The sequence below is a fragment of the Vanellus vanellus genome, assembly GCF_965231255.1.
Source record: "Vanellus vanellus genome assembly, chromosome: 5".
Lineage (NCBI taxonomy): Eukaryota > Metazoa > Chordata > Aves > Charadriiformes > Charadriidae > Vanellus > Vanellus vanellus.
In genome coordinates this window covers 34,960,600-34,984,552 of record NC_138910.1, presented here as the reverse complement: position 1 = coordinate 34,984,552, position 23,953 = coordinate 34,960,600, and positions in this window count along the sequence as shown.

Here is a 23,953-nt window from a genome sequence, read left to right as displayed (position 1 = left end):
GGTCTGACGGGTTAATGCCCTGAGCCACTTTGCCTCACAACTAACACTGCTTGGGGGAGGTTGGAGTAGAGGTCCCTTTGAACCTGAATTATCCCACGATCCTGTGAAAGTAATTGTCTGACATAAACACAAGACAAAATAACTTCAAAGTTAGTACTGGATTATCAAAATATTTGATAACAAATACATTTGAGTTGGAAACAGTCTCCCTCTGCTTTTCAAGCATAGTAGGCCAAAGACCTGCCCGATAAGGGCAACAATGATGGTACAAGCTAGCGTTTTACCATGGTATTACCGCGACTTAGATGTTCACAACATAATTAAAAATCTTTATAATGCATGTGTTAATGAACTACATAACAGCCTAAATAGTTCCTTTCTAAATTTAAAGACTTGCAATTGTACAGCTACTACCAGACATACCTGACATTGGCAAACCAGACTTGAGTTACTGGAGTCCTGAAGGTATCAGGTTTGATGTAATTCAGTAACAAAGCACGTATAGCTAGAAATACTTGTGAAAGTGCAGAGGGCACACAGATTATTTTGGCAGTCAGATGAAAATGTGAGTAGGTAAACTGGTGACAGTTCGGTGACCTGGTAAACTGGCAACAATCCAAGACTACATGGTTAATACAGCCATTAAAAAAAAAAAAAAAGGCTTTAACTATGAAGTGAGTTAAAGAGCGTTTAAGGATCGGAGTTAAGTTGTTCAAGAGGAGCTCTTAGCTAACATTAAGTTAGCAGAGCTAATGTCGTCGTGAGTTGCACACAAAGGGAAAGATATTTCTAAATATTGCATTCCAGTTCAGGAACCCATATTTTAGGAATATGGAAACAATAGTAAGTCGTAAAAGGCAGGGGCAAAAAAAGATATGACTGTGATATTTTAATTACATTGCCCAGTCTATTTAGTTAATCCAATGCCAATTTCAGAGGAAAAATTTTAGAGTTTTTATGTTTGCTGTTCCCCAAAGCCACAAATAAAGAGCTCTCAAAGCACATCACAGAGTAAGGGCCTTCCAGTCATGTAGACAAAGAAATAACAGGAGCCAGTGATTGGCTAAACAGCAGCTTCAATTCCTGGGAACTGCATTACAACAAAACCCTCCAAGTCCCTAGAACACTCCAAAACAGAACAGAAAAAAAGCGACCGCCAAGCTGGCTGTCATTTTACATTGATGCTCATTCAAAAACAACTTTCCAAGAGGCAACTGGTGCCATTCTGAATGCAGATACCAAAGGTATCTTTAGGACCTTTAGGACCAAAGGTATGTTTAGGACTCACTCCAGTGGTGCACCCACTACTGCATGAACCAGCACCTCTTACATTTAAAGTGATACATATATTACTAGCCTTCAACTGGCTGTCAAGCTCTACCTTCCTCCTGCTAGCCTGCACTGTAAGCTAGTCGTGACTCTAAACATCTACAAAAATTCAGAAGCTATAACCTCATTTTAACATTGGCACTCTTACTTCAATGGCGCCGTGGACATACAGCACATAGGATATAAGTGTTAAGGGCAAGCATCTAATTCCCTTTGCCAAAGGCAGAAAAATTTGGCTGGCCTTGAATACTTGGCATTGTGAGCGTGCACAAACCTGAAAGAGAATAATTAAGATGAACGTTGGCCTGTTAGGTCTTTTTTAAATGGTGCTAGTCATGAAGGGAAAAAAAGAACCTTAGAAGAAAAAAGTGATTAGAAGCATTAAATCTGGTCATTTGGCTTAAATCCCATCCTGAGTCACAGTCTAGTAGGAAATACAGACACTCGATCTCTTTTCCCTCCTCTGTCCTTTCCTTTCCCAGTGAACTAAGTGTTACCATACCCTATGTCACCCTTCCTGTTGTGCCACTTTTATGCAGACCTGCTTTTTCTACTCCGGTTATGTCATTATCCTCATTTTAGATCACACTATCGTACCTATCAAAAAAAAAAAAAAGTCAGTTTTCCAAGGGACTTGCACATTGTGTAAGCATTTTGAGTAGACGACGCTACATCTACCTTCTTCACTCCATTATAGTTTAGCGTAGGTAAGAAACATGCTTCCAATTTTCAATTAATTAGAGCAATCAGGTGTAAAACAGTTTTAGAAAGTGACTGATCAGCAGACTATTTCCTCCATAATAGAAGCAACTTGGTGTTTTTTTGTTGTGGTTTTTTTTTGTTTGTTTGTTTGTTTCGGGTTTTTTTGTTGTTGTTGTTTTAAGATGGAGCTGTTCTTTGTCAGTATTCGCATTATAAACTTTTCAAATCAAACCCTTTCTTTTCTGTTTAAAGTAACTAAAATATTAGTAATATATACTGTATAAATTACATATCAGGGAGAGTACTTACTACAACACAATTTCTCTTCCAGTTTAGCCAACATTACAGTTGAAAAGTTCTAGTCACCCAATAAATTCACCTTGTTTAAAATTTTCAAAACAAACCAAAAAAAAAAAACACCAAAAAAACCCTTTCAGGGCATTTCTAACAATCGAAACTCTCCTGTGCATCCTTCCCTTTTCAGTGGCACTATAGGCAACAAAATTAACCATAGACCTAACTTCTTTGCTAAATGGCCACCAGAAATCTCCACAGAACCTGGGGGGGTGGAGTGGGGGGGGGGGTGGGGTAGAGCAGCATGACATTTTAGTATTGTGAGAGAGGGAGTGCACCTTCTCGCTAACAGCTGGGTCAAAACAACCCATCCACAAGGACACCTCTTGATTGCAAGAGGCTTAACAGGTTGTCCTATGTTGTATACTTCCCTCATTTATATAGCAACTGAAAGCTCAATATTTACATCATGACCCAAACAAGAAAGCATTAAAGGAAAAAGCCCGTCCTCGCCACCATTTGACAGCTACTTATATGGAGTCAAATTCTACTGGTATTTGAGCCAGGTGGTACCGGTCCATCCTTGTGGGCAGTGGTGTGACCTGGCCTTGCCCGTCCTGGCACACCAGGGGAGGACGATTCGTTTTGCCATCTCCCACATATAATGCGAGCTGAGCGGTTCAGCAGGTGGTTTTGTTCGCGTTAAAGGCTTGCAAATGGTGCTGCTAATTGAATTACAAATTAACTCATTATCAGATACAGTAAGTAATTTCTTTAAATTAAGTGGAGATTAATTAGAATAGCTGGGCAGAATAACTGAAGCAAAATGGTCCCACCCCCCCCATCAACATCTAAACCTGTCAAATTATTCTAATCTGACAGAAATTGATTTGGGATTATCAGGTGCATCTGTCAAACTAGCACCAAAGTACTTCAAAACCTCCGTGATTCTCCTAATATTAAAACTTAGATATTTGATATCTACAACACTTGAGGATATCCTTGAAAACAGGGAGTTATTTAGCTATTTTTCTTGAAAGAATGGATTAAATCATGCATTTAAATGTTTATGAAGGGCACATTCGTTTGTTGATTTAGCAGATCAAAAATCCCAATAGAAAATAGCCTGAATAGAAAATTCCCTGATAGCTAATTATTACACTGAGGTTTCCTCAGGTTATACAAATACATTCATGGTCACCAGCGACACTGGAGCAATCAAGGTTATCCTTCATATCATGACACTGTGTCTAACTGTAGAACAGAACAAGACAGTAAAAATGCTAAAAAAACCCTAAACCAACAGGTTTGGGGAATAAAGATTCAAATACGGCAATTTTTAAAATCTGTTCCTAAAGAAGGAGAAAATGGTCAAGCATTATAAATCATTATTAGCAACTGTAACATTAAGGACAAAGACAATTTAGAAATAATCCATCAACTGATCAAGAATTTTCTTTCTCCTCCTGTACGTATATGCAGTGCCACATGAAATCACCCAAAGCCTTACAAATAGCATTTTGCCTGCTGAAAAATAATGCATTAAAGTCTTTTCATGTGAGTCACAATAAAGTACATCATGATAAACTATATTTTAATTACAGACTATGAGAAGGTAATTAATTTCACCAACCACCTTCTGTGATAAGGAGAGACATAGGTATTTGATGCCAGCTTGGTCTTGTAAGCAACTCTAACGTTTTCCAAAGAAAACTGGGATTCAGAACGCATTTTTTTTAATCCCAGAAGGGGGCTAGGTAGGGTGGGCCTGACAAGCATGTGATAAGCATGTAAAATATTAATTAACACCTCAGAATACCACATCTCCAGCAATAATCAATAGCCCAAAGGACTGGGAAGGACAAGAGGGTTGTAACAGGCAACCACCCTTCCCAGCCGGAAGGGCTCCACTTTCTGTTTAGTGACCGATACACAGCTGAGAATAGAAATTACGATGGACACAGTCAAATAATTATTGGAAAAATTCCATTTAGAGACATCATACATAGATACATTTGTATGTGGATGCCTGAGATAGAAAGGTGACACATCCAGATTTTTGTCTACCAAAGTAGATCATGACAGAAGAAAAAAGTAGTGGGGAAAAAAATAATCTATTCTAAACTGACTACTTGAAAAATTTCCATTCATTTTCCAAAGCTTTTTCTTTTCTTTCAGTTATCATATGTAGATGTAACATTCATATCTTAATAAGGTTTAAAAAGAACCTAGAAAGCACACCTATGCCGAGAGTCGAATGAACTCCAGTGAAAGGTTCAATACATGACTCCCTCTTTAAAAGTCAAAACAGAGAACAGTTAAAACAAGCTGGAAGTTTGCCATTTTACACTAAGAAACAGAACAAAAACGGGTCAAATTCTTTAGAGCAAAGGATCCCCCTCCACCCCTCCACCAGGCCACCATAACTACGTTGAGGAAATGCTGAGAGGACTTACCCAGAAGTGAGACAATGAGGTCAGATGTGTCTGTGTTTGGTACTTCTGACAGAGTGTAAAAAACAAAACAAAAAACCCAAAACACCACCACCACCACCCCCCCCAAAAAAAAAAAAAAAACACCAAAAAAACCCTCCAACCTCAAAAGCCATAGTTCTAGAAGAAGGCAGTTTGGGTCATTTTGTGCAAGCTACATCAACCTAGCCTAACTCTGCCGAGGAAAGAAAGCAAGCTTGAGACTTTGATGTTGGTTTGTTTTAGTAGCAACCAACGTCATAGTTCTATTGAACTATAAGGTTCGGTCTCCTAAGCTCAGGTTCTCAACAGACATGAAGTTCTAGACATTGCACCCCCTGCGGGAACGGGAACTTTTGCACACACACCCCCCATTTATAAATCCAGAACTCCCCACGGGAAGAGATGAGCACCCAAGAAGGCTATTTTGAGAAACTACAGGGGAAGGAAGATAGTTTGGGATTTTGTTATCCTCCAGTGTCTCATGCCAGGTTATATATACAACCTTCATGGGATACCTTTAATTCAAAGGACATACCCAGAAGCTGAAAACCATTTAAACCGCATCTTAGCTTAAACAATCATAGTATCACAGAATGGTTTAGGTTGGAAGGGACCTTAAAGATCATCAAGTTCCGACCCCCCTGGCATGGGCAGGGACACCGCCAACTAGACCAGGTTGCTCAAAGCTCCATCCAGCCTGGCCTAAATCATCGCAGAAGAGCAAATTTGACTGAAGAACTGTTGCGATAAATGAAGAAAAGCTTGTTTCTTTCCTTTTTATCTTAATGCAAATTAAAATGGTCTGAGAACCTGGCAACTGCCACATCTGCATGGACAAGGCCACATCTTGGAAAGTCCTCTATGGCCTCGATATCATTATGGTACTGGAGACGTTTGAGGAAGACGGACATCTGCTGTTACTCTGACAAACCTGCTTGTTCCCATCCACATCTACAATGTATTTTACAATGAAGAACAGAACTAAGGGAAAGTGGATATGCCAGAGTTGAACAGCTGGAGCCCTCACTTCCGGAAAGAACGAAGAAGGGAGTTAAAAATACTAACTGCAAAGTAATTAAAATTATCTATAAAGCTATCAGTGGTACCATGTTAGAAAGCAGACCATTTCCACAGCCACAAAAAGAAGTACCATAAATTAACCAAATGACACACTAAAAAGCTTAAACTTAAAATCTGCTAATCCCTTTATACTCAGCCTCTAACAATTTTGCAAAAGGAACTGCAGCTCCTTTTGACAGAAACAGTAAATCACCCCCTCAAGCAGCATATCTTACTGCAAATAGGTATGTAAGAAACTAAATCTGTCCCAGTCGGTTCAGAACAGTGTTTTAGAGCAGCTTATGATTACATTTTAGAAGAACTTTTTCCTCATTTAAAAATTCCATCAGTTTTAAACTTAAATCCAGCGATAAATTGGGCACTTAGAGATATTAGAGGCTTTTTCAATAGATGTTCTGGACATTGTACTGCCTTTCATGTTATTCTAGAGGCTAGTTAAGCTCATTGTTTGAAGTCCAAAAGCTTTTGGAAATTGATGTCTAGGGCTAAGCTTAAATCTTTAAACACTTTTCAAAAGGAAGATTCATTCTGAGAGCCAAACAGTCTTAGCAGTCAGCCTTTTCAACAGGACCTATTTGCAAAGATGGATCTAAAATAAATTACTTTATCTGGCTGTACCCATGAAAGCCATTTTCAGAAAAAAAAATCCTAATACGTCAGTCTGTTGTATTCACAGAAAGCAGCAGTTTCTAATTTGTCCTTCATACAGCTGCAAGAGGAGTGAAGATCTCAAATTCTTTATCTTGGGGGGTGAGGGGTAAAGAAGGGAAACGTAGATGTAAAATACTGAAGTCATTTATTTGGACAGTAGATGAGACAACAGTGATACATTTATTGATTTGCTACTCTAATAATTAACATACTGCTTTCAGCCTCAGAGTTTTCATCAAAAGATTGAGCTGTTTAAGACAGACTTTGGAAAGTCACTTCTCAGAGATGCCACCTTAAAACAGAGCAAAAGCACTACCATTTCTGGTTTTAATTGGTAATGAACAAGCCAATTCTGTGAAGGGTCTGATCCATGTGCTCTGACATGCAGAGTTGTGCACAACAATGTAAAAAGCAAACCAAAACAACACTTTGCGTACTTGCTTCTAAGTAGCAGATATGTTGGAATAGGACACTAGCATAGAAGACAATCCCCATTATAAACACGGAGACGACAGATCCGTGTCCTTCATCAGACATCTAGCTCCCCCTTTATGACACACCCCTGCATGACTAGCAAGTTAACAATTCCTTAGCAAGTATGAGGCGAAATAAAAAACAGGGTCCCAGAAATTAGGAACGCATTTCCATTAAATTCTACCATGCTTAACAAGACGGCAGCTCATTCGTTTTCTGAGACCTGATCCCTCATAGCCTCAACAAACAACTGCAGCTCAAACAGTAGGAAGGGAAAGATGATGTTCTTGACGTCAGGAGACATGGAAAGACCACAGGAGATAAAGGAGGCTGTACTTATTAATACTAGCTTATTTTTCTGATGACCTTTACACAAGTGGCATCTCAGAAGGCAGGAGGGGAGCGATTATGGTCTGCACAAGCCCAAAGTCCAGTTTGTTCTCTTAACCCCTCACTTTTCTCAGCAATTACTTAGAAAATTCATTTTTATTCAGAATATCAGCACAGATCCCTGACCTTTTTTCCTTGCTATGTGCAGATAATTAACCCATGAAAACAGTATTTTCACACTGTAAAAGGAAGAAAACAAGACCACTATCTGGGAATTAATCTACTCCCTGGATGGCACCAACACACAGTCACAGTTAATTGTCACAAAAAGGCTTCTGATAACATTGTCTCATTGTCAGCATTAAGTCACAATAGAGGTCTTGCCCTTACGAATGCCTCTACAGAGGCAGGGCTCCGGGCCCGCGCAAAACTTGGAAGATGAGGACAGAAGCAAAGAGTTTTTCTTCCCCTTCCCTCAAGTTTCAAAGGAATAAAGAGGCAACAAGGAGAAACCCAACAAGCCCTGAGGAACTTGCTGCCCATGAAGCGGTACGAAGCCCAAATATATACGGGGATTTCCAAATAAGACACCTGCTTAAAAGAAATATATCACAGCACTTAAACGTACAGCCCTGGGATGATACCCTTAGCTCACAGACTGCTGGAAGCAGGGGTGGCCCCCAGGTGGAAACTGTTCCTCTATTTTGTGTCTCCTGGGTTGGTTTTTTTTTTTGTTGGTTTTTTTTTCCAGCGTTTCTGGCAACTGAGAGCACTACAGTACCGGGACACAGACAGATACATTTATACTGCAGTGGATAACCACCTATTACTGCTATGTGGCTACAAAACTGAGTAGCAAAACCATTCACCCCAGGCTACATGAGGGTTTATTTCAGAAGACGCTACGGAAAATACTTCAGAGCCATGTGTTAAGGTGCACACATTTTACATTCCAGGTGAGCATCTTCCACAGAAGTGTGAAACTGCTATTCATACCCTATATAGGGTATAAATGAACTGTATAAGCTTTTTTCCCTGACAAATTTTAATCACGTCCCCAGTAAGCCCATTTGTAATTAATTACTTCTCAGTGTTTTTATATGGTAGTCTTTCTACTTATGATTTTACAATTCCAAATAATAAAATACATCCTCTTTAATAATTAAAAAAAAAATATACAAAGCTTTTTCACAGAAAGTAGCAATACTTATTGTGACAAGACAGACTATAATGGTGTTTATTAAAGTTGCAAGCTCAGGTAGAGCGAACATGCGACAGTCTTATAAGGCAATGAAGCAAAAAGCACGTGGCAGGAAAAAGAAAAAGCACAAAATAGTTATCGCTACACATTGGGATTCTACAGTAATCTCAAATACAACAACCGCATGGGAGCGCATCATCAAAATAATTAGTACTTTCATCTTCCATTTCAGTGTAGCTACACTGTAATTGCAAGTTTTATCTAGAAAGAATTCAAGTAATCCCTTTGTCCCTCCTGCTGGATTCAGTAGTATTTTCAAGGAAGTGAAGGGGGGAGGGAGGTGCAACTACTTTTATAACCATCAAGATTTCTTAAAAAGACGAACAGTGAAACTGGTGGAATTTTTCTGTCCGTTTCCCAGAAGATTTTACTTTGCAGATAGCAGACGTCAAAGCCGCACCAAAAATCTCCAGAAACTTGAGCATTACAGAGGCTGGTCCAGCCTCTGAATACACTGGTTTAGGAAGAGATGTCTGCTGGTGGAAGTGACAGCTCTGGAGCTACCCGCCTTAAGAGCTCAGTGGCTGCAGAGGAGCGGTGCCCTGGTGCTAGATCAGAAATGGAAGCTCTGCTCAGTCTACCGAAAGTTTGGTAAACATGGATTCAGGTTTGTACCCTGGGATAGACTTACTTTCACCCATCTCCACTTTGGATCAACTTTAATCCACAAAGTAGGCAACCATGTCCAAAAGGCCACTCACCAAAACCTTTGCAGATGCTTAGATGACCAACCAGGGATGGAATCTTCTTACCCAGGTACCTCAATGACACGCATCTCACACTGGAACCCACCAGAATTTTTAGGTAAGGGATTTCTTTCCCCTGCACCGCTGCAGGAACTTGGGTGTTCACCATTCCTAACTACACAATACTTAGTAAACAGAAGCCATATACAGAAATACAGAACGGCCCAGGTCTCTGAAGCAGCTCTGCGGTCTGCAATGCAGAGAACTTCCTTGTTTGGGAATTCGGAAACTACTCCATGCTACAGTCTCCCAGAAGCAGGGAAAGATTCTGTCCTAAACTTTACCTATAGAAGCTATTAAGAACACAACCAGCTGCCTCATTCAAAAGGATTTTTTTTTTTTTACTGGCTAGAAGCTTTTCAGGATATGACTAGGTGAAGATGTCAACTACTTGGTTGTCTGTCTAGCAGACCTGTTCCTCAAGCGTAAAAGTACTCGTGATCATGACAAAAAGAAAAGTGATTTTCCTCCTTCATAAGTCCTGTTAGTTTTACAGAGCCAACACAACAGTAGGCAAGCCAGATTTGAGTTCCCTCTTCTAACAAGGGGAACAGGTTGCTAAGCTGTATTTTGTCACACCTGCCCAACCCCACTGAAAAGGCAGGTGTAAACAGAAGCTGTAATTTGCCCTGCTGTTGCTGATGCATGGGAAGGCAAAAAACCCAGCTTGAGCCAGAGCCCCAGTCGAACGTGTGAGGCTGCCAGGTAGAAAAACAAAAACATCTTTTTACTACCAAACTGTGTGTATTTGATCTGAAAATCACTAAGGCACAATAAATATGGAACCCCACAAAGAAATTTTTTTATAGTCAATTTTCAGAGAAGAGCTGCAATTTCTGTAATGAACATGCATTAAACCCTCAATAAAAAAGTTAATTAAGAAAACGAGGTTTTTTTTAAATTCAAAATAAGTATTTTGCTTCTGAAAAATACAGTAAGTACAGTAAATATGGTTTGGCAGGAAAGGTTTGTTGCTGGGCTCTGTTGGTATAGATAACAGAGTTTTGTTCCAGTACAACTTAAAACAAATTCAGATACTCCATGCAGGGAAATAAAATATGAAAAAAAAAAAAAAAGGCAGCACATGAAACACCCCAAGATCATAAAAAAGCAGAACACAGACGTGCAGAAATGGCACAAAACCCACAGGAAAAAGAGAAGTCAGATATTTGCTATTAAAATGGATAGCTAAAGCATATTCTTTCTCCGATCTCACATCGCAGCAAGTTTCAGTAGAAGCAGAGTACCACACAGTTTCTTCCATCAGTAATTCAGGGGAAAAAAAAGTCTGAAAAGAACAGAAGATTTCCTTTTTTGGTCACACAGATTAAGAGGGAGATTTTTGAAACCACATTCCAACACTCCTGTATTGATAGCTTCCAATTTTCTCTTTAACTCATCCAAGAAAGAAATAACAACAGTGCCCTGAAACAGGAGGCAGTAAATAAGGATATCAGAGAGGTGACAAAGAAAAATACTAAAGAAGGTTCAGAGAAAAACATGTGTCTGGTGTGACATAGACCCAACCTATATGGAAGGAAAGCTACAGATTAAAAGAGTCTGTTAGTTACAAGCAGAGAAGCATAAAAGGAGGAAGAAGCCAAAGAAAAAGGTCTACTTGTATCATTAAGCAACAAGAAATACGGAGTAAACCTCCAAAAACGAAAAAAAATCCTAACCTTTACAGTGGCTTATTGTTATAAAAAAAAAAGTTTTGCCAAAGCAAACAGAAAAAAGCTAGTGTGGTACCGAAGACTCAATGCCTGAAGAAATGTTAGGTTCATGTTCTAAGCAGAAGACCTCAGTACTTTCACTGTGAGCAGCCTACACCTCCCTGCTAACCCCAGTGCAGCATGAAAAAGAATTGCTTTATGGGTATTCAGCTTTGGTTCTCCCATGCCAAGCCAAGAAGAGGAAAGCGGGCCATGGCCCACCACTGAAGTTCCGCAAGAGCGGATAACTTCCTGGGGGCTGACTGAGAAACCCCTCACCCCCGGGCAATCGGCGCTTGTGCTCTGCAGCACAAGTAACAGGATTCTTGAAAATATGGTAGCTTCAATATTTATGACAGCTTCTTTATCCATACTTTGGTCCCAAGCTGTAAAAAAACCTGACCAAGATCCATAGTCTACTCAACAGCTAAGGATTAAGTTTCCCTTGGGTATGGTACCAGTGGGATGGATTCACCAGGGTGGAGTGCAGGGCGTATGTCTGTTGGGAACAAAATTCCGTTCCCAAACCTAAATTTAACTTTTTTGGGGGACCACAAACCACCAGAGGAAACAGGATAAGTCAACAGCCTGCAAACATCATAAACTAAGAGTACAGAAGGACATTTATTTTTATAGCACACAGAAAACATAACACCCTCACCTGTAGCTCAAGGAGCCCCATTGACTAACGCACCCAAGCAGACACCATACAAATGACTAAACACCAACCTGAGGCCTCATGCTATGCTCAAAAGGGCACATGAGAGAGGACCTACAAGAGCAGATCCAAGCACACGACTCTGACAGGGCTCAGAGTAATCCCCTTTCCTTCAGAGCTCATTCTTTACACCAGAAGCACCATCTTCACCAAAAAACTATCCTACGGTCAGCACAGAGATACTCACTTCCTCCTCTTCCCTTTAAATGTGCAATACTGCAAGCAAACAAGGGTGAGCAAGAGAAATAGGACCTCAGCTAAATCCAAGAGTGGAGACACACACTCCCCGTTAAACTGGAAATATGGATGTGACCTGTTTTGGGCATGTCATTTCATAAAGCACAAAGTTTCTTACTTGTTTGCAGGTGGAGAAGAAGGAGCTCTTGTCTGCTGCTGTTCGATGCTTTTTTTGTCTCTCACAGAGGAGAAACCAAACCAGCCAGCTGCTCCCCGAGAGCTGCTCGCTGTCAGGGCCCAACCAGCCCACCTGGGGCTCCTTTAGAGGCTGGACCATGGCACAAAGCCAACGGGGAGGGTGGAGGCAACACGGGTAACTCGGCTCTGAAAGGAAACTTTGCAGGCAAAAACTTCGGTGCTCATTTCAGGCTGGAAGGGGAAAATAATTCTTTCTTCGTTTAGCTATTTTCTCTTCTTTCCCCTTGCTCTTGTTCCCTTCTTTATGGTTTTGCCGTTCCAACTTTCTCCATCTCTTGCCTGCCTTTCTTTTTGCACCAAGCATTTATATAGCTTTGATTTTTTGAAAAGGAATAAGCTTAAATGAAAACCTAAAGGCGTATCTTAGACCTAAGTGAAAAATGCAGAGTTTATTCTGACAAATTAAAATCCATATCCAAAAACTGTTGGTGTTTTACCAGGCAGTAGTTTTGAAATTGTCTTTCACAAAACATTCACTGAAATTAGTATTTATTTATGAGCTAATGGGAAAATCTTCTCCTTGGCGTGCTCCTGCGTCATGAATCATAGCAGCTCCTGCTGCACCAGAGCAGTAGTCCGACTCAGCCACATTGCCACCCCTGCTCACCGCCGAGCATTGTTACATGCTTTGGGGAACAAGCCTGGGAATAAGCACTTACGAATTTGTTTAGAGGTTGCAATCCTTACCTGTTAGAAGAGCATGTTCCATGGTCCTGGTGTCTCACAAAAGTAATTTTAGGATGTTTGTGGGAGCCTTTGAATGCCAGGGCTTCTTCCAATATGTGTTTATTTGAGTTTTTACATATGTTTAGGTCCTAAAAGAAATGCCCCTGCAAACGATATATATGTCTTATGCAAATGTTCACAGAAAGTCATAAGTAATGTAAATTTGAATTTAAAAATTCTTGTGTGTTGGTATTTCTGCATGCTGTTTTGCTTTGTAAATGCAGGCTGTTTGACTCCTCTGCAGAGAGGCAGCCCACAGGTGATGCATCACTGAAGTCTTCTTTTGAATAACGAAGTAACAGAAAAATCTTAGGCTGGTTTTCAAACAGGTGACCTGAATCCACAGATTGGGCGCATGTGAAGCCTTCCCACTAGCATCCTCCCCTCTCACACATGCCTGTCAGCGGTGAGTGTAATTAATTCTCATGTCCTCTCACACTTCTTCCTTCTCGTTACCAGATTGTGATTATACTGGACAGTGTCTTGTCTAGTCTATTAAAATGCATGTTATATGACAAAAAGACCTTCAGCATCCAGAACTGTCAGTCCAGCACATTTCAGCTCCCACTGACGCTAGTGGGAGTCTCCCACAGGTAGGCAGCTGAATATCTGAGCACGGATCTGTGGCACGGTTATGGAGATAATATTGCCTTTAGTCACTGATAGCACGCAAGCAAGTAGAGAAACATTTTTCTTCAGTCTGTTCTTTGGTATCCTAAAGACGAAGCATCTTTCTCTCTTCAAGCGACTCACCATGTGCTGCACTGGAGAAAAAAAAAAAAAAAAAGTCAGGAATAATTAAAGAAGACATCTGCCGTCCAAACTTCTGACAGAAGCATCTTTGATAAATAATTAATCTTAAAAATCTTGAGGTATGAATGAGACGGCAAACGAGGTGCTCCTCCTCAGCATGCAGACCTTCCTGGGTGACCTCCTATGGCACAAGCAGCTTATAATATCCTGGAGGGGGCACAAAGGGAAAGTAGTTTTGACAAATTTGTCAATGAAGCTGTCAAGTACAGGTTTATGCCACAATCAGGTACTTGCATACTTCGCAGCAGACACCATGATGCAATTCATGAAGTACCAGATAGCTTCCCGCAATGAATTCAGGGAAGAAAAGGGAAAATATCAGACTCAACTCACCAGCCACAACCGAAAAGCAATGTAACACATTAATAAGAGCTCGCACAGTGTGTGTCCTTCATGCAGGACTGCGGTGACAAATATCCATGCAGTTACAAACTACATGACATTACACTGTTTAGACCTCAGGGAGCACCCTGCCAATTTTCTGTCTATCATTTATTTTTAGATCCAGTGGTGTGCACACTTTGAGTGCTCTTAGCAGAAGGTCACATCCAGTGAAGTTTCAGCACCAAACCATTTTCCATCTTTGGTTTTGAATAGTTTGATTTTAAATATTTTGTTATGCTTCTTTTCGGGGGACGTGTCCGTAAGAGGTCAGGAAGCTGAGTCTTCCAGCAGTGCAATTCTTTTGCTTTCTCCAGCACTTACACAGCAACTGAAACACTTGCAGTAAAAATTTTGCTCTTTCTAACCTTACATTATTCTTCCTAGAGCTCTCCTGATCCCTACGCTAGGGATTGCCTGTGACAAACAAATGTATAAAGAAACACTTTATCCCTTCGCACTGTTAACAATGAACCTTCTTCATAATAGAAATTCATACAAATAAAATCTTAACAGAACCAATCTTTGTAAATCAGAGCTCTTAACTGTAGGGCAGTTCTGGATAACAAGAGACACATCAAATATGTGCATATAAAATACATATAAATTATATATACATATTTACTGCTTTGGACTAGATTAGCCTATATGAAAATTCTTTACAAGAGAGCATTGAAAAGGTACATTTTGCTGAGGGTACTTGGGCTGATCTCAAGTAAGAAAAGTAGTTCAAAGAAGTACTGTTACATGATAGGCAATGCATTTATGTGGAATTCAAAAGTGCTCTGTGCTGAGGAGGGGCTCCCACATGGTTTGAATTTGACAAATTCAAAACAGTAGTAGGACAGTTCATCAGGAAAGGTGAGATAGATATGCAGAGAGACATTTGAGTATGGCCTGCAGCAAGCTACTCCTTGCTCATACTCTGAGACCCTGAAAAACAGTTTTCACAGTTTTGTTTTTTCCATTTGTGTGTTATATGGGTCAATTACATTAAACTTTGGACATTTTCCCATCTACTTGCCAACCACCATTTACTTAACATAAATATTGATTTTTTTGTCTCAGTTAATCAGAGATCATCTGACAGACTCTTACAATGTCTAGACAACTCTGCCAAAGGAAACCTCCACACAGATCCTGTTAGATTGCCATTATTTGACCGAGGGGAAAATATTTTTATAACTGATTTTACTTTCCTTCCACTTGTGACAGCAGAAGAATCATGAGTTGAATCATGCTTACCTGAATCCATCCTACAGAAGCACGAGCAAGGGTGCCTACGATTACTCACAACCAGATTTGATTAGGACCCACTTTGGATCACCGAACTGACTTAAGAGAAAGGAGAAAGGAAAAAAAAAAACCCACCCTACTCAGTTCTACACAGAAGATGTTATGTACATACGTATGTGTTAAAGTAAAATCTCTAAGGACTTTTTTTGACTTGGAAGTAGGTGGTGCTTAATAGAGACTTTGCAGTTTATTAAAAAAAACTACGTAGCGACATTCAAAGACATTTCTTATCTCATGTTTGTACTCTTTTGGTATTTAGGCTGAGAAAACGAGTACATTTGTGCTGCAAAAATATTTAATACTTTACACATTGCTAAGGGAGCATGGAGTTTTATAAGTTATTTTGTAAGAGCCTCCAGCACTGCTGCTCTTGGGTCCTTCAGTGATGCCCCATGAATCCTGTTAAAAGGAGTGTTACGCCTGGAAACTCCTGAGGTGCACCTGGACAGTAACCACCCTTTTGCCGCTTTAATCTTCTTTGGATTGCATGTATAGCACCTTATCCTTAAAAGTCTAAACACAATTGTGCATTTTGATAGAAGACTACAATCCAGTTTCAATTTGCTTTTATTTTATGGCTGACTTAGCCCATCACTAAGGCTGCATTACACAACGATGAGAGCCTAGTGTGCCCCTTGTTAAATAGCTAGGTGATTACACAGAGTCAGTGATCAAAATTAATAAAAAAGGAAAACGAAAAGGAAAAGTTCAAGGCTATTAACAAAGAGACCAGAAACAAGAAGCCTTTTATTGAACACCACCTAATATTTTGAAGTTTTTTCTGAATGAGATCAGCTAACCAAACTTACCAGGACTACACCAAACTCTTACTGGGTACCATTTAAATCTTGTCATTTTGGTGACACTTATTCTTTGCAGAAAGAATGCCTAAATTTGGTCACATAAAATAAAAGCAGATTCAGATTTTTGCTTACAAGTCAATCCATAGAAGACCCGAGAAAAGAATTTAAAAAAAAAAATTTTAAAGAATGACATACCACAGCTACTCTTCCACAAAAATAACTTCTGCAATTTGTGTTCTCCCAATACTATATTGTATCTGTGATTCAGACAGGAAGAACTCTAATTTATATGGACATCCAAAACCAGAAATAACATTTTTGAAAAGAAGCAGGAAATGTATTTTCTCAAAATAAATTAAATGAGAAAAGTCCACTTCTCTTATGCCCATGATGAGACTGCTTTTATACAGTTTTATATAGTTTTCATGTTTAGTGAAAGAGGATGTTCTAAATTAAAATACAATAATTTTACTGAGAAACATACCCTTCTGCCCTTTACAAGAACGTCCCATAATCTGAAGAGCTGAATGTTGTGGACATTATTGAGCAAGTAATTGCTTCCTCCACAGAATGTCATATTATGTCTCCTATACAATGCAATACAATTTATTTTATAATGCATTTTCACAGAAACACCTCGCTATTCGCAGAAGTTATATAATACCTAAGCATTCTATTGTGGAGTGCTTCAATGAAAGGGAAGCGGTGTAAATGCAGACAGATGAAAAAGTCAGCTGGAAAAGTTTGTATGTTAGTATTGAGGGTACCGGTCTCAAGCCAGGAGTTGGCAACGAACAGAAACTTTCCTATTGCAGACGGCACAAGAAATCTACGCTTTCCTAATGCATCGTTAAAGGGGACGTGAGGCAGACAAGCGTGGAGCCTGGCGGGGTGAAGGCGGGGGGGGGAACTACTGCAAACGGAGCAGAGAGGAGAGAACCACAGGATGGTTTTTAAATGGAAGAGGAGGCAATGCTGGACCGACGGAAGGCTGTAATTAGGAGACTAAGAATGATACGGGGAGAATGCAGAGCGCTGTGTGGGATGTGGCGACAAGTGATAGGACGAGAGGAAACGGGTTCAAGTTATGTCAGGGCAGGTTTAGATTGGATATTAGGAAGCATTTTTTCACTGAAAGGGTTATTAAACATTGGAATAAGCTGCCCAGAGAGGTGGTGGATTCAACATCCCTGGAGGTGTTTAAGAAAAGGGTAGATGAGGTGCTTAGGGACATGGTTTAGGAGTGGTGGTGTTTTTATCAGGGTAGGTTAATGGTTGGACTTGATGATCTTAAAGGTCCCTTCCAACCTCACTAATTCTATGATTCTATGATTCTATGTGAAAAGTCTTGAAGACAAGGAGAGTGTTTTATAACTAGAAGAATTCAGAATGCAAATAAATGGGCGCATCTTACAGGACCGTGGTTATCTGACCTGGTGTGCAGTACTATTATTGAAGACTTTACAGACAAAATGCCCTGTTTGTAGGGCATCCTTTGCTGGCTGGTGAATCCTCACTGAACCGATGGAGATTGAGACCACAGAACGTTACAAAAATATTAATTCCGCTAAACACCCGCAGTGGTAATTGCAAAGATGCTTCCAAAACTGGTTTGGGACTTTGGGGGAATGTCTTTTTTTTTCTTGTTGTTCCTTGACTTTTTTTTCTGAACTGCAACTAAAGCAAAATTTCCTGAAAATCGAAGCTCTGACTTTTGTCCATCTCCAGAGGCAGTGGTGAGGCTCAAGAATGAATTGCAGGAACTAAGGCATGGAATAAGGTATCAACAACTCGGAGAAGCAGGACGTGCAGTTTTACGGCTGATCTTGAACCGTGGGACATCCACTGATTCTCCAAAATAGTTCTAAAGACAAATGAACTGTAATAGTACATCATGCCATGATTGCATGTTGATGCCATTTCCTGAAGTGATGTGATGACACTCTGGTAGGACCGTTAACCCATCTGTCACTTTCTGCATTTGTCTCAATCAAACTGACAAAAGGATTGTGTAAATGTGACTTTTGGCAACGCAAACCCAGTGTTACAGACCTGACATATAAAAAGCAGTTGGCATTGAAAAGAGGGACTGACATGACATAGACATATGTTTGAAAGTAGGACCCTTGCTAGAGGACATTTAAATAAAAGATTTGTCATTCCTCTCGAGCAATTTGAGGTTATTGCTAAGACACCCCAAAGATCGCTGTGATTTTTTGACAATCAGCCTGCACATTTTATACACAGCATCGCACCAAGCATGAGAAAAAACAAATTCCTCTAAGGTGTCATCTTTCTAAAATGGAGACCTCCAGTTATCAGTAGGCACATCTGAAAATACTGCCACTGCACTGACAGTTTTAGAAACATCGTTCAGGACTGCTAGAAGCAATGTTTTGATAATACTGTTGCCCACATCTCAGCCAAAATTTCCATTTCCATTAACTGAAATTCTGGTGGACTAAGGACTGTAAGGCTCGGCTGAACATGGCCATATAGATCAGAACCATCCTTCCCTTTCATTTTTATTCAAAAAGATAAAATTATAATTTATATGTGTCTTGTCTCTTTTCTTTAAGATACGATATATCATTACCATATAACTGAATCTCCAAAGATACAATAACTGCTATTCTAACATCATCTTCTGTCCATATCTAAATAAAGATATAAATATCCGATTCCTGTGTACAGATTATTGTAGCCCAAGGAAATAATAATTAATTATTTCTCTGCAAAATTTTATCCTCTTCCTTTTTATTCCTAATTCATTAAAGTACACATGGAATGCAAATTTCTGCTGCCTTTTAACAGATCTTGGTCTGTTGAAGTGTCATCCATCTTGCAATGTAAATCAGGAACAGTTACAGAACAGCTTCTAGAAGTGAAGAAAAATAGAGAACATTTTCTGGAGCTCAGAAAAAAATCTGCAGAATACCTACTAGGACACTGATTTTAGAACTAGTATGCAGAAGTAAATAGTAATGAGAAGCAGTATTTAGAAGAGCTGACCACTGACAGACTTAAGACTGAAAAGAAAATAAACCACATTGCAATGTCTTCAATAAGTATTGCTCTGCTTTCCAAATGTTGTTTCACTGGCAAAAGGACTACTAGAGCTGTTAAATTCTAGAACGTTTCAGGACGGAGATGACAACAAAGCCAGAAGTTGTTTCGGAAATACTAGTGAGAGGCTAGAAATGGAAACTAAAAGTCATAGTGTCCACAAAGATACTAGTTTGGTGACACACTTTCCCCCAGCCTCTAATGTTCCTCAGCTACCTGTCCCCCTGAGAAAAAAAAAAACAACACTATTCATCTTTTGACTCTAAACATCGAGTCTGTTTATTTCTTGGTTTTATTGCCTGAGTAACATTTCAGCAGGATCAGTTCCATGCTCTGGATGACAATGAGTATACCCTGAACGCTGGTGCTAGTGTGACACAGAGAGCAGCAGCTCAACCCATCACTGACGCCACACTCAGCTCTGCCAGCCTATTTATTTCCAGCCCCAGGCAGCTGCCTTGTCACGGCTGAAGGAGCAGGGCAAAGGGGGACAAGCTGGCGAAGTAGGAGCAAGTGGAAGGACATGGACCTGTTGGAGCAGGTCCAGAGGAGGGCCACAAAGATGATCTGAGGGCTGGAGCACCTCTCCTGTGAGGACAGGCTGAGGGAGTTGGGGTTGTTCAGCCTGGAGAAGAGAAGGCTCCAGGGAGACCTCATAGCAGCCTTCCAGTGCCTAAAGGGGGCCTACAGGAGAGCCAGGGAGGGACTTTTTACAAGGGCATGTAGTGATAGGACAAGGGGCAATAGCTTCAAACTGGAAGAAGGTAGATTTAGATTAGATATTAGGAAGAAATTTTTCACTTTGAGGGTGGTAAGGCACTGGAACAGATCATCCAGAGTAGTTGCGGAAGCTCCATCCCTGGAGGTGTCCAAGGCCAGGCTGGATGGGGCTTTGAGCAACCTGGTCTAGCGGGAAGGAAGTGTCCCTGCCTATGGCAGAGGGATGGGAACTCGATGATCTTCAAGGTCCCTTCCAACCTAAACCATTCTATGATTCTATGACAGGGGCAGAAGGAATCTTCAGCTACCACTGCCACCAAACAACCTACCTCGACTGGGGCCTTTGGTGTTACTGCTCTCTAAAGTGCAATCAGACCAGAAAGAACAAATTGAGGAGGGCTCGTGAAAGCTTGCCTGTTTTTCCTACTATATCACTTGTCTAAAAAAAGTTAGTACCTCCCCCTAAAGCCTTGTCTAACAAATAATCCGTTCCATCTGCCAAGTTTTCTTTTTTCTTCTCTTTTTTTTTATAGGCTTCAATCATCCAGGGATAAAGGAACGACAACTGTATTTATTTTATTTCCCTAAGTGTAATCTCTCTCCACAGCAGATGTGACAATTTACTGCCAAAGTAAGTTCATCACACAATTAGCGGTGTGAAAGGAAAGCCTATTGTGTACCATAATGGTTTTTCTCGCCATTAGCAGTTAATAATTACCGACACCGGCTTCAGGGCAGGCTGAGCCCCCCCTACCCAGGCCCGGGCTCTGCATCCCTATTTCTCCGCAGCACCGAGCGCTGTTCTGCAGCCACCGGGGACAGGGGCAGGAGAAGATGCTTCATAATGAATCCGGATAAAGCCATTGTTTTATTTCTCCCAGACCCACAGAGCCCCATCTTCTCCACTGGTGTGCATGGCTATGTCTGGATTGGCATTAGTCCCCTAAAGTCACTTGACTGATCTGATACAGATTGATTACTTTTCCATCGGTGGTATTTTGGATGAGCCGTTGCTTTATGGTTATAGTAATGACTTTCCTATAAACTTTTATTGCATTTTCTAATACCATTTCATAAATATTACTAGCACAATACTGAGTTCAACATTTTATATAAAACGCCATGTAGTAATAATAAAGATTGTCAAAACTGGACCTTTAAACTACATAACATATTTTCATACAAATCACATTCTAGTAATTGACCCTGCCTTCCTTTTTTGGTGCTATCAGCATTTCCTATGACAGGTCCACTGGGTCCCCTGTGAACATTTGTCTCTGCTAACTTTTTTGCATAGTAGGCTTAAAAAGAAAAATCTATTTTGGGGCTATTTTTTTTTTTAATAGGGGTGAGGTTGGTTTTTCACTGAGAAGTCAGAGAGATTGTTGTTTTCTGGTAAAACAACACCAAAACCTAAAATAAACTCAACAGAACTCCCAACAGAGTCAATACATCAGAAATTTATGAAGAGCCAACTAAGAGTGTAAAGTTAATGAGCATATATTGAAGCCTGTTAAACCACCATGTACATGCTTCTCATCTGGGAGTAAGGCAACCTTCAAACTGCATTAACCTAAGAGTACTTCACCCCAAACAAGGGCATGCACACTGTAGTTTAAAGGCTTTTATTTATGCCCATTAACTTTACTTGAGCTGTTTGCATCTGCCCACTCCTCTCTAGGCAAGCCCTGAAGTTGCTGCCTGTCTCTCTGCTGCTCTGTACCAACTTCCACCCAAGGCAGGAATCTTGCTTTTCCAACCAGAGGGCCACAGTTATCCGTAAGCCCCAATCACCAATTCCCTCTGCCTGTCAATCACTGCTCTCAGTAGGGGATGGGGAAGTCACTCTGGGGTGTCTGCCACAATGAGGTCCCTATTCTGTATTCTGCTGTGGAATGGGCTCTCTATTTCCATTCACTGTAGTGAGAAATAAGACGTGTGGTTTTGATATCTAATTCAGATGCGTAAAGTGGGCGTACAAATAGTGTGTCCTGTCTAAGAAAGCAATAATGTATTGTTCAGTGAGATGGGTTGAGTGCCCTGGTTGATGTTCCGGGATAGGTGGTAAGAACTCTGTATTAGCCAGTTTAGAAATGAGTAATATTTTTTCAGGCAGCACTACTGACATAATGGGAAGCTGTTTCTGTAGCTGGATCTGGAAAGAGAAAGTATTTTTTTAATGCTTGAAAATATATGGGCAGAGTGAACCAGATGCTGGATACAAAGCAATCTGAATTCACAACAAGCAGCTTGTCACAACCATGTAACTAGCAAACCTCCAAGCAGCTTTTACTCCTTTCATAGTCCGATGCATCATTTCTCAGATCAAGTTTGGCTACATCATGGTCATATATGAGCTTTTTTGCTGGTTCTCCTGCTGCCTTCCCACACCACTTCACTTTGCTGGTGCCTCTGCTCCTTGCTGGACTCTCAGCCTACGTGACTACGAGTCACCTTCCATTGGAAGTGTTGTTGCAGAGCTCAACCCTGTCCCTTTTCACTTACACCTTCCATGACCCAGCACACCTACCAAGCACATCTGGCATGTTTACCCAGCTGTTATACCTCCACCTGGACCCTGCTGAGACCTTGGACTGCCTTACCAGCTGGGGAGAGGCACCATGTAAGCAATGAGGTCCAAATCTTCACACACACTTATGCACGTCCCTGACCTAAAGCCTCGCTGCCTGCAAGCCTTCCCTCTGAGAACGTTTCATGGGCTGCCAAGAGAGATTGCAGCGAAAGTTCGGAAGAGTTGCTGTATTTGCTGTCATAATGTGATTGTGCGATATCACAGGTGACCGATCATTTGCCTCTGATGCAGGTAACTGTTGCGCTGAGTGGAGACTAGAAAAGAGCCTCCCGAATTCTGTCCCCCTTTCTTCCAACTCCGGTCTTCTGCTGTGTGCTCAGAAAGGGGATTGCAGCTGGTGAGAAGGGAAGAGTTAACCCCCTCGCTTTATAGTGGTTCACGTCAAATCCACTCTTTTGCCCCGTAGCACTTCCCATGAGAAGCTGTACCCACAACATAGCTGTCTTCACCAGCTGTCTCTCTGCTCCCTGTGCTTTGCCTGCCAAGCTGGTACTGCGCTGTGTTCACAGAAAAGGCTGGAAGACATGGAGCAGGACTGAGGAATAACATTTCATCAGGAAGACTCATTCATCGTAGGCTGCTTAGGATTTGAAATTGGCACCGGCTATTCCTCAAAAGACAGATCGCAGCACTGCAGAAAACAGGGTGAAAAGAAATTCGAGAGGTCACCTAATCTACCCCATCTCAAAAGGGCCATCTGTGGCACATTAGTCTGACCTGTTCTCAAAAGCCTTCAAAGACGAAGTGCCCATGATCTATCTCTTGGGGGGGAGGGGGGGTTTAGAGCGACAATCCCCGGGATGTGGAAACAGGCATCTCCAGCTCCTTTCAGCAGGCAGCCGGCTAGCAGCCCAGTTGCAGTGCGCAGCTCCCACCCGTGTTTCCACATGCTGGGAAGCACTCTCTGAAAGTACAGGAAAGTTGGCTGCTACATTTCTCAACGCCGTCTTGTAGGAAGCAGTTACAGCAAAAAGAGTTTCCCTTCAGAGCAAATCCTTTCACGCACAGAAGATTTTTTTTTTTTTTTCTGGCTCACAAAAGAGTCGCCGCTGAGCCTGGAGCATATTGCATCATGTGGGAGGATTTCGCCCCATTCTAAGCTTCCTCATAATTTCTATGTCAATTTCAATACATCAAATTAGGGATTTCTAGCAAAGCTAGATGAAAGAAAAAGTGCTAATTTCTACTTTTCAGAACAAAGAGTTATTGGCCAAGAGTTATGCATTAAGCATCACCTTTTTAAAAATTCATTTTGTAGGTTCTTCCTCCCTCGCACCAAACCACCCAATGCCTGCGCCAGGAGCCTCCCATACTTTTTCCGACCTTTACACACTGCATTGTTATCTGCA